At 42.1% G+C, this 10,995-nt stretch overlaps 1 pseudogene across 1 annotated transcript; it reads left to right on the forward strand.

Moving 5' to 3' along the window:
• Window positions 1–8,038: 8,038 nt before the first annotated feature.
• On the forward strand, window positions 8,039–9,477 carry LOC308240231 (upstream-binding protein 1-like; annotated as a pseudogene). Its single transcript has 2 exons — window positions 8,039–8,880; window positions 8,947–9,477. The product of its transcript is annotated as an upstream-binding protein 1-like (transcript).
• Window positions 9,478–10,995: the final 1,518 nt, after the last annotated feature.

Below are 10,995 nucleotides of genomic sequence, written 5' to 3' on the forward strand. Positions count from 1 at the left end.
GAAGAATGCTACAATGAAGTCTTGTCAGTGCTCCAGGTTACTTGCTTTTATGGTGGCGGACAGTAAAATATTGTAGAAACTCAAAAATAAATATGAACTAACCATAACTTTATGTTGTTTTTTTCCAACGAATTATCTGTAAGGCGTAGTAAATTCCATCAGCAATTTCTAGCCACATATACTTGCACTTTTTTTCAAGGAAAAAAAAAAAGACTTTGCCAATAATCTATCAATGTGCCACAAATCTTTGCAATCTCTCAAATAGTGTGCATGTGAGGTTTTATTTACAGTTGTAAAAATGTTTCCTTTAGTTTTTATTTAGTAGGTTGTTGGCTATTTCTATGATGTTAAAAAACATGTGTTATTTTAACACGTGTGGCCCTCCACAACTCATTCAGAAAGTCAAGAGGGTATCCCAGAGCTCCATTAGCTCAGGAAAAGAGTACCTTCTTTCTGAGAAATCTTTGCCAGGATGAGGGGGAGGGCCCAGAACTTTGATTTACCACCCTTCGGGACCCCTCAATGTCCCAACTTCCCCTTGCATTTTGTGTTTTAAGACTATCTGGATGAATTCTATGATATCCTTTGCTCTGTTCACATCAATTCCTGAAAGAAGTCTAGGATTCCTAGAATCTTTGATCATCTTAGTCTTGACTGTATTCCCCTTGAGGCTCTGTGGCCTGTGAGTCAACCTCTACCTTTTGTACCGCATCACTTCCTATTTCTTTGCTTTATACTTCTCCATACCATCTACCAACTTTTCATTTATTAAACAACTAGAGGCCTGATGCACGAAATTCGTGCACGGGGGAGTGTGTCCCTCAGCTCAGCCTGCACCCTCTCCAATCTGGGACCCCTTGAGGGATGTCAGACAGCCCGTTTAGGCCTGATCTCGGTAGGATCGGGCCTAAACGGGCAGTCTGACATCCCTCTCACAATCCAGGACTGCTGGCTCCCAACTGCTTGCCTGCTTGCCTTCATGATTGCCCCTAACCGCTTCTGCCTGCCAGCCTGATCACCCCCTAACCATTCCCCTGCCAGCCTGATTGATGCCTAACTGCTCCCCTGCCAGCCTTTTTGCCCCTAACTGCCCTCCCCTGCAGGCCTGGGTCCCCCCCTACTGCCCTTCCCTGCAGGTCTGGTTGCCCCCAACTTCCCTCCTCTGCCAGCTTGGTCACCCCTAACTGCCCTCCCCTGGGCTTGATCGGCCCCAACTGCCCTCCCTTGCAGGCCTGGTCCCTCCCAACTGCCCTCCCCTGCTGTCCTGGTCGTCCACAACTGCCCTCCCTTGCAGGCCTGGTCCCTCCCAACTACCCTCCCCTGCTGGCCATCTTGTGGTGGCCATCTTGTGTCCACATGGGGGCAGCCATCTTGTGTGTTGGAGTGATGGTCAATTTGCATATTACTCTTTTATTAGATAGGATTATTAGATAGGATAGAGGCCTGGTGCATGGGTGGGGGCCAGCTGGTTTGCCCTGAAGGGTGTCCCGGATCAGGGTGGGGGTTCCCTTGGGGCGTGGGGCAGCCTGGGCGAGGGGCCTGTGGTGGTTTGCAGGCCGGCCACACCCCCTGGCGACCCAAGTGGAGGCCCTGGTATCTGGGATTTATTTATCTTCTATAATTGAAACTTTGTAGCCTTGAGCAGAGCCAAGCCTTCTGCCTGCTCCGTGGCAGCAGCCATTTTTGTTGGGATTTATTTATCTTCTATAATTGAAACTTTGTAGCCTTGAGTGGAGGCCTGGGCCTGCCACGGTGTGCAGATAGCTTGGCTTCCTCCGTCGCCGGGGGCAACTCAAGCCTCCTGCTCTCTCCAGTTGCGTGGTTTCCACCATTTTTGTTGGGATTTATTTATCTTCTATAATTGAAACTTTGTAGCCTTGAGTGGAGGCCTGGGCCTGCCAGGGTGTGCGGAAAGCTTGGCTTCCTCAATTTCCAGGGAAACCCAAGCCTCCTGCTCACTCTGTGGCCGCAGCCATCTAGGTTGGCTTAATTTGCATACTCTCTCTTGATTGGGTGGTGGGTGTGGCTTGCGGGTGTGGTGGAGTGATGATTAATTTGCATATTACTCTTTTGTTAGATAGGATTACTTGTCTGTTTTCTAAGATAGCAGTTGCATTAAAACTATTTCTTGAATGACTGAATGAATGACTGAATGAATCCCCTTTCTTTGTTTTCAAAATAGACATTTCTAAAATTAAAATAAGGAAAATGTTTTCTTAAAAGAGGAGGATTTTATGGAGCTCCAAGGGACAGTGTATAATATCGTCGTGTGTTATTGAATAACCATTAAAGAACAGATATATTTCTCCTACATGAACCAGGAATTTTTTGTACTCATTTATATTACTGATCACATCATGCTCCTAAATATGAGAATGGTTTTGTTTATTGACTTGGGAAGTTTTGCTGCTTCTGGGTTCCTGTTAGACTATAGTACTTAGTACTGCCTGGATTTTCCTCAACTGTGTTCATATAGAATCCTTCATATTGGTGTATATATGTATAATATATCACACAAGTAAGGACTCTTTGGCTCAGGACTTTTAAAATTTAAATTGATATACCATAGTAGCTTGGTCAGTCAGACCAAAATTTTAAGTTGTCCCCATCTTCTCAGTTGTATTTAGAGTATTGCTATGAGATGATAAAGGTATTTGGCAAAGAACTGAAAATGGAGAAAAAGGGTCTGTTAAGGGCTGTATCAATTTAATTGGCAAATTCACTCTTACATACAAATGAGCCAATGTTCTAAGAATCTTGGCATTTTTCTTTCAGCTACAAAGAAATAGGAGACACAAATTAATTACTTTATCCTTAAAACCTTGTAGATGCATTTTATTTTAGAAAGGAGATATTTACTTATTCTTCAAGCTTTTCTAGGAGTAAACACTTTTTTAATGACAAAGAATGCATAAGTGTTCTATTGTAACACTGGATAGCAGGAAAAATAAGAGATTTAAAATGAGAAGACAAATTACTAACTTTGAAATCAGAGCTCATGGATAACCTAACACAATATCATCATTAACTAATATTGGTGGGTGTTTAATATATATAATATTTCTGTGCCCTTTCCATAACAAGTCAGGAAGGAGAGGCATTAGTTTTATACTAGTAGCCCTGTGCACGAATCCGTATGCCAGTAGCTCTGTGGGGCCTGGCCACTCCGCGCCTGCTGCCCAGAGGCTCTCTGCAGCCCAGAGGCCCATCTGCGGCTGGGGAATGCAAATGACTTCCCTCCCTGTTCTCAGGGACTCCGATAAAGGGCTTTCTTCCTCTTTCTCAGCCGGCTTTCACCCCTGTGCCTCCGCCACCAGCCCCTCCTGTCACACTATCCTCCACCCCCTCCACCCTCTGGCCGCCCAGACTTGACCTTGCCCAGGAGTCGGGGGCCACTTGACTCTGCTCAGCTCTCCAGTTCCTTCTCTTCTTATGCAAACATTCCACACCCCAGCCTGGCCAGAGGCCCATCCATGGCCAGGCGTGGAACACTTGCCTTTTGCCTCGTCACCGCAGTGACGAAGCAAGCATTCCGCCAGGCCGCTCACGCTGCCTGCTCTTAGCAGTCGCCCCCCTGGAACTGGGGGTCTCCAGCGGGGCTGAGAGGACTGGGCGCCACCATCTTGTGGCTATGGGCGCTGCCATCTTTGTGACAGAGTGAGAGTTAATTTGCATATTACCCTTTTATTAGATAGGATGATATTCTTTTAACTTCTTGATCAGCAATGTCATATTTCTGGAAAATACAAGATATGCTGTCTTTTAGAAGCTTATTTGGTATGGTCTTTAAAAGTAGAATAACTGTGTTTTTTAGGGATTCAGTCTGGATTATATGTCCTTAATGCCATTTTATGACCAATAGTGGGGTACATTGATGTATAGTTTTATGGTTGAAAAGGGTAATATATTAAAACCATAAAAGGAAGATGCTCTACAGGCTTCTGATGTGGTATACCTAAATAAATTTTCAGTGATAAGACTACAACTATTCTGTCCCCAGATCATCTTTGGGGAAAAAACAGTCAAGCAAAAATTGTTGTTAAATAATATATAGATATCTCTCATCTTAGCACAACTTTTTCTCTGCAGAGCTTGCTTCCATTTTCAGGTTTCTTTATTTTTCTTTGAAGTATAAGTTGACTTCAAATCTGCTTTCTTAAGAAGCACCAGTGAAGGGCTTTTAAATGAGATTTTCTTAATAATGTATATCCATCTTGCTATCTAGGAATAAAATTAAACTTTATATTATACACCTCTCTTCAAAGCGCTATCTGCATATGGAACAGTGCTAAATATATTAACATGTTCCTAATAAAAACTAGAAATTCTACTTATGGTCAACTCAGAGATGTGAGAAAGAGAGACTAGTTGCCTCAGCTGTCAGCAGCTCTAGATAGTGATTCAACTGCAGAGAATTATCCTATTTGAGCTCATTTACTTTCGGAGACAGCCATTAGCCAATAACTGCTTGAAGTGGGGTATAAAGGCCCAATTATTCAGGTCCACTGTAGGACAAGTCTGAAGGGCTATATATGCTACATAGCTTCTGGTGGAATTGACCAAAATTTTGTAGGTCTGTATCACAATTTAACTTTACCCTGTTCCCAATTTTGCTTCCTCTTTTTTTTTTTTCTCAAATGTTAGAACTTGGTTGCAGAAACCCCCAAATTCCAACATTACTGGCTTGTCTCTAAATTCTCTTCCAAATCTGATTAGGCCTCTGATATCTTCTACAAATAGATTCTCTGGCAAAAATACAGTTTCCTCTTACCCCTTCATTACTAATATCACAAAAAACAAAAGATGACTTGGCCTTCAACAATATGAACTATGATGAGAATCACATCTGTCATATTTCTTTATATAGTCACCATGGTGGGAATGCTTAATAATTGTTAAAATAGTACACAAGCAAAAGTGAGTTATATCACTTTTGATACTTGCATCTACTTTCCTTCCTGACCATATCCATCTGCTACTTTCATAAAATGATCCAAGAATGAAAATTATGGATGAGGGAACTCCAAGGGCCAACATCCTATATAATAAAAGCCTAATATGCTAAGTGTCCAGTCATCCAGTCGGCTGTTCAGTCAATCAAAGCATAATATGCTAATGATATGCTAAGGCCGCTCAACTGCTTACTATGATGTGCACTGACCACCAGGAGGCAGACAGTCAACTGGTCGACCAGTCACTATGACGTGCACTGACCAACAAAGTGCAGACGCTCCGACAAGTAGGTTAACTTGCTGCTGGGGTACTGAGTGAGTTGGGCCGGACACACCCTGGAGTCCTCCCATAGTCCCTTCCCAGCCCCGACTGTGCACCGGTGGGGGTCCCTCGGCCTGGCCTGCGCCCTCTCGCAATTCGGGACCCCTCAAGGGATGTTGGGAGAGCCAGTTTCAGCCCATATCCCGCAGGCCAGGCGTCTAATCTTAAAATAAACAATGAAAAAAATGAGTGAAAACTGTCAAAATCAACTTTTTTGGAATTGGTAAATAAGCAAAGATTTATAGGAATCAGGCAACAACTGAATAAAGAAAAAGGTGACTTAAACATGGATGTAGAGCTCTGTGGTGTTTAATTAGCCTTTCAGCATTCCCCTCCCTAGCATAGCAGTTACCTTAAAGACAGCACTCATATTCTTGGTGTAGGCTCGTATTTTCAGAGGGAGCAGAGTAGAGCTTATTCCTAAGAACTTTTATGTATCTGCTTTGACCTAACTGAAAGTTCCTTAAAGGCCTGACACAAGGGTTTGTTTGTTTCCTAACTCAGAACTCTCTCAGTGCAGAAAAGTCCTAAACAAAGGGTGTTTGTCAAAACAAACAAACAAACACTGTAAGGCAAGTGAACAATCTACTGCTGTCTGGAGCAAAATATTATAATTGGAGGAAACAATAGACATGTTGAAAGCCTGAGTGGAAAATCTGGGGACTTAATTTGAAGAATAAAAGAATTGAAAAGCTCCCACAAATAATAGGGAATCTGAAAAGTTATGTTTATGGTCATAGAAAACCTGTGAAGGCCTTAAGTTTTCACCTATGGCTGATCTTTAGGCTCAGCCCAACTCAGAAGTGAAAGCTAAGGTAGTGTTGTTAAGAGTGGCTAAGTATTGAGGGAGTGTCCAATACAGATAGAATTTGCAGAGACTAGGAGATTATTTTTTTTTCCTTTTTTTTAAAATAATTTTTTTAGCCCAGCCAGTTTAGCTCAGTGGTTGAGCATCAAGCCAGGAACCAAGAGGCCACTGGTTCAATTCCTGGTCAGGCACATGCCTGGGCACATGCCTGGGCTTGATCCCATTGAGGGGTGTGCAGGAGGCAACCGATCGATGGTGTTTCTCTCTCATCGATGTTTCTATCTCTCTATCCCTCTCCCTTCCTCTCTCTCTAAAAATCAGTAAATATGTTTAAAATATTTTTTTTATTTTTCAATGATATTGGATGTACAATATTATGTTTCAGGTGTACAATGCAATGATTTGACATTTATATAACTTATATAGTGATTGTTCTGATAAATCTAGTACCTATCTGACACCATACATAGTTGTTACAATATTGACTATATTCCCTTTGCTTACTTTATATACCCATTACTATTCTGTAACTACCAATTAGTACTTCTTTTTTTAATTTTTTTCAATTACAGTTTATATTCAATATTACTTGTATTAGTTTCAGGTGTGTGGCATATTGGTTAGAGCCAGTGGTCGCCAAACTCATTAGTCAACAGAGCCAAATGAAATTTCTTTTGAGAGCCAAATTTTTTAAACTTAAACTTCTTCTAACGCCACTTCTTCAAAATAGACTCGCCCAAGCCGTGGTATTTTGTGGAAGAGCTACACAAGGGGCCAAAGAGCCGCATGTGGCTCGCGAGCCGCAGTTTGCCGACCACTGGGTTAGACAATCATATACTTTACAAAGTGTTCCCCCTGATATTTCCAATACCCACCTGGCTCATACATAGTTATTATAATATTATTGGCTCTACTCCCTATGCTATACTTTACATCCCCATGGTTATTTTGTAACTACCAACCTGTACTTCTCAATCTCTTCACTTTTTTCACCTAGCCCCCCAACCGCCCTTCTCTCTGACAACCATCAGTCTGTTCTTTGTATCTATGAGTTTGTTTCTGTTCTGCTTGTTCATTTATTTTGTTTTTTAGATATAAGTGAAATCATATGGCATTTGCCTTTCTCTGTCTGACTTATTTCACTCAGGACAATATTGTCTAAGTCGATCCATGTTGTTGCAGATGGCAAGATTTCATTCTTTTTTATGGCTGAGTTTTATCCATTGTATATATGCACCCCCTTCTGTATCCATTCATCTATTGATGTACACTTGGGTTGCTTCCATGTCTTGGCTATTGTAAATAATGCTGCAGTGAACATATGGATATATATGTCCTCTGCCCAGTTTTTAATTGGATTGTTGTTGTTTTTGATGTTGAGTTGTCTGAGTTCTTTATAAATCTTGGATATTGCCTTTGTACTGGAAGAGCAAGGTCGGCGGGGTTAACCGGCTGGTAGAGCCTGAGCAGGTGGGCCAAGCCTGGGATTGTGCAAAGGCTCATCTCTGCGGGGTCCTTTATCCACTCCTTTTCCTCAGGGACTATTAAAAACATTTTCTAGAATCTGAGTTTCTGTCTTAGATGTTCACTTTAAAAAAATTGTAAGGGAACAATTATTTTTTTCCTGCTTATAGAAGTTACTTATTTCTGTGTAGTATTGTCACAGCAGGATAAACTCCCACCCCCATGCAGTCCTGGGAAGGATGCAACCTTGGGTTTGGTGGGATGATTTTCAGAGGCTGCAGCATTAGATCACAGGGGGTGGGTGGTATCAGGCAGTGGCATGAGGTGTGGGGCTGGTGCCAGGGATGGAGGTGCTGCCCCTGGCCCTGCCACTCCCGTTGGAGTTCCTTGCCTTGCTCTGTCCACGCTGAAGGCTTCGCCTGAGCCTCCTCTCCCCCAGGACGCTCCCGCAGATACTGGCCTCTTCGTGCCTGGCATCAGTGAGACTGGAAGATGGCCTGGGTACTGAAGATGGACGAGGTGATTGAGTCCAGGCTGGTGCATGATTTCGATGCCAACCTCTCTGGCATTGGGCAGGAGCTGGACACTAGCGCCTACAGCATGAGTGATGTTTTGGCTTGCCCATCTTCAAGCAGGAAGATTCCAGCCTTGCATTGGAAGGTGAAGCTGTCTCCCCTCTTCCTTTTCAGTATGTGATGTGTGCTGCAGTGTCTCCAGTATAAAACTGCGTGATGAAATGCTCACTTACCTGAACCAAGGTATGAAATTTGGATGCTGGAAAATCATAAATGGGAGAGATGCCTGAGATAATTGGAAATTTGGTGAAAAGTATCTTAAAAGTTATATTTCACGATAGAGAGTATGCAGAGCATCAGCAACTTGAAAGTTAGAAGTGGAATCGCCCAGGTGGAGACAGACTTCTTGATTTAGAAATTCCAGTGTCTCTGGGAATAATTGACACAAGGACAAATCCAAGCCAGTTAAATGCAGTTGAGTTTCTGTGGGACCCTGTGAAACACACATCTGCTTTCATTCAGGTGCACTGCATCAGCACCTAATTTACTCCATGGAAGAAGCAGGGAGGTGAAAAAGGAGTGCCTTTTAGCATCCAGGTAGACACCTTTAAGCAGAATGAAAATGGAGAACACATAGATCATCTACACTCAGCTAGCTGCCAAATCAAAGTTTTTAAGCCTAAAAGTGCAGACCTGAAACAAAAACAATGAGAGAAGATAGAGAAGAGAACTCCTCACGAAAATGAAAAGTATCAGCCATCCTATGATACCACAATCCTCACAAAGTGTTCTCCATGGCCAGATACTCCCACAGGCTATGTGCCAGATACCCCCAGGCAATGTGAATAATAGCCCCTCTACAATACCCCCTTTACCTCCCCACAGAGGAGCACTTGCAGTGTCCCCAACAGTAATTCTTCCCCAAATCATCAGGGAGATGGAGTTTCACAGACCTCTAGTGAACAACTTCAGCCTTCAGCCATGACCCAGGAAACAGCAGTGGCTGCTCAAAAACAGATTCTCTTCCTACACAAGACTGTTTTCCAGTTTTTCAGGTGCTGACTTATTAAAACTGACAAAAGAAGATTTAGTCCAAATTTGTGGTACAGCGGATGGAATTCAGCTGTATAATTCACTGAAGTCAAGGTCAGTTAGGCCACGCTTAACCATCTATGTCTACCAAGAGCAGCCAGGCTGCAGCAGGTTGTAGGCAGTGGAGCTGAGAATGGCTGTGGGACACCCTCCGTTTATCATTCAATCTACTTGGAAGAAATGGTTGCCCTAGAAATTGCTCGAAAACTTGCATTGCTGTTTAATATTCCTTTCTACCAAAATAACCAGGTTTATAGGCAGGGTCCTACTGCTATTCACATTTTTTTTTTTAAGAGATCATTTGGTTCAGAACTTTCAGGATGAGATTTTTTTTTTTAATTCTCCATAGTAAAAGTTGCAAATAGTGGTGGTATCCACATAATTTTGAGGTGATTGATGTCTTATGTAGTCTGAAATATATTCAGTTCCAAATAAAGTCACACTTAAAATTGTGTGAATACTGAATCCAAGAAGTCTTGGGATTAGAAACTACTGTATGAAATATTTCATATTGAAAACACAAGATGACCTTTCTGATGAGCTGTATGAGAGGTGAATCGCCTCACTGTCACTGCCATAACCAAGCATCCTTGTGAGTGTAGACATGTCCGGACAGCACTTGTGCTTGGAGGCTAGGGTGCAGGCAGGGCTGCCTGCTTCTCTGGCAGAAGCCTGTAGATAGAGTTCCTAGAAGCAGTCTTTGCTGTATTTTTCCACTGTATGCAGTTTGGAAATGAGTATAAAAACGTACTTGTGGATATTTACCTTCCTGCGCCAGTTTGGCCTTTATTGCCTGAACCTTCTGCTGACCTGGGGCTGTGGGACAGTGCTGTTGTGGAGCCAGCATGGAATCTGTCTGTAGAGAGATGTGATGCACTGATACCATGATTGGTGGTCAGGTTTGGTACCTTCTCAGAAGAAATTTATGGGTGTGAGTCTTATGTAATCATGCCAGATTGGGGAAGAGTCAAGCAGGAAGACAGCTGGAAGGGAGCTGCATTATCAAGAGTACCTTGGTGAGAGGATCAGTGTAAATCTTAATAAGTACAAAGACTTTTGTGCTTTTGCTTTGTCACAGATTTATTGAAAAGCTTTTTACTTCTGCTTCATTTTTAGCTTTTTGTTTCTGGTGTTCATTTTTGAAGCCCCATTGCCCTTTAAACTTATGTGTTTTTCTTTCTCTTTTCCCCCATCCCTCTGTCTTCCACTGCCCTTCCTAACTCACCCGGCACCATCTCCTTAAACATTTTTAAAGCTCTATCCTAGACATTGAAAGTAAGTGACCTAAGCAGGAGAAAAAGTATAATTTCTGACTTGGTGTTAAGGGGTCTTTGATCAACAAGTTGAAATTATTCTTGGAACATTACACATCATAAATCAAATACTAAATTGTACCATGAAAATTCCTTACAGTTCTGAAATATTGAGCTTTAGTGCAATCATGAGTAAATATTCTGGTATTATTTAGAGGCTTTTTTTATACACCTAATAATAGTTTCTTTTTATGTAAAAAGATTGCCTCTTTCACAGAACCAAATGCTTGTCTGCCAGTATGCTTTTCAAAGGGAACCCATTGTTTTTGCAATTTTTCCTACTATCTTTATCTCTTCCCTTCACCCAAAGCTTTTCCCAAAATTCATCAGCAAGCATTTTTGAGGTCTCTGGTGTAGCACACCCAATTTGTTTTTAGACTTCACTTCCATTTTAATTATAGCATCTCTGTCCATTTAACTAGGTGTCTTGGTTTTGAATGTATTATTTGATCCTTATCTTTGTTCAGGCAGAAGTAGGAAGGAGTCATTTTGAATTTAAAATCTTTCCCAGAAGATAAACTACTTCAGT

Source organism: Plecotus auritus, assembly GCF_963455305.1.
Source record: "Plecotus auritus genome assembly, chromosome: X".
NCBI lineage: Eukaryota > Metazoa > Chordata > Mammalia > Chiroptera > Vespertilionidae > Plecotus > Plecotus auritus.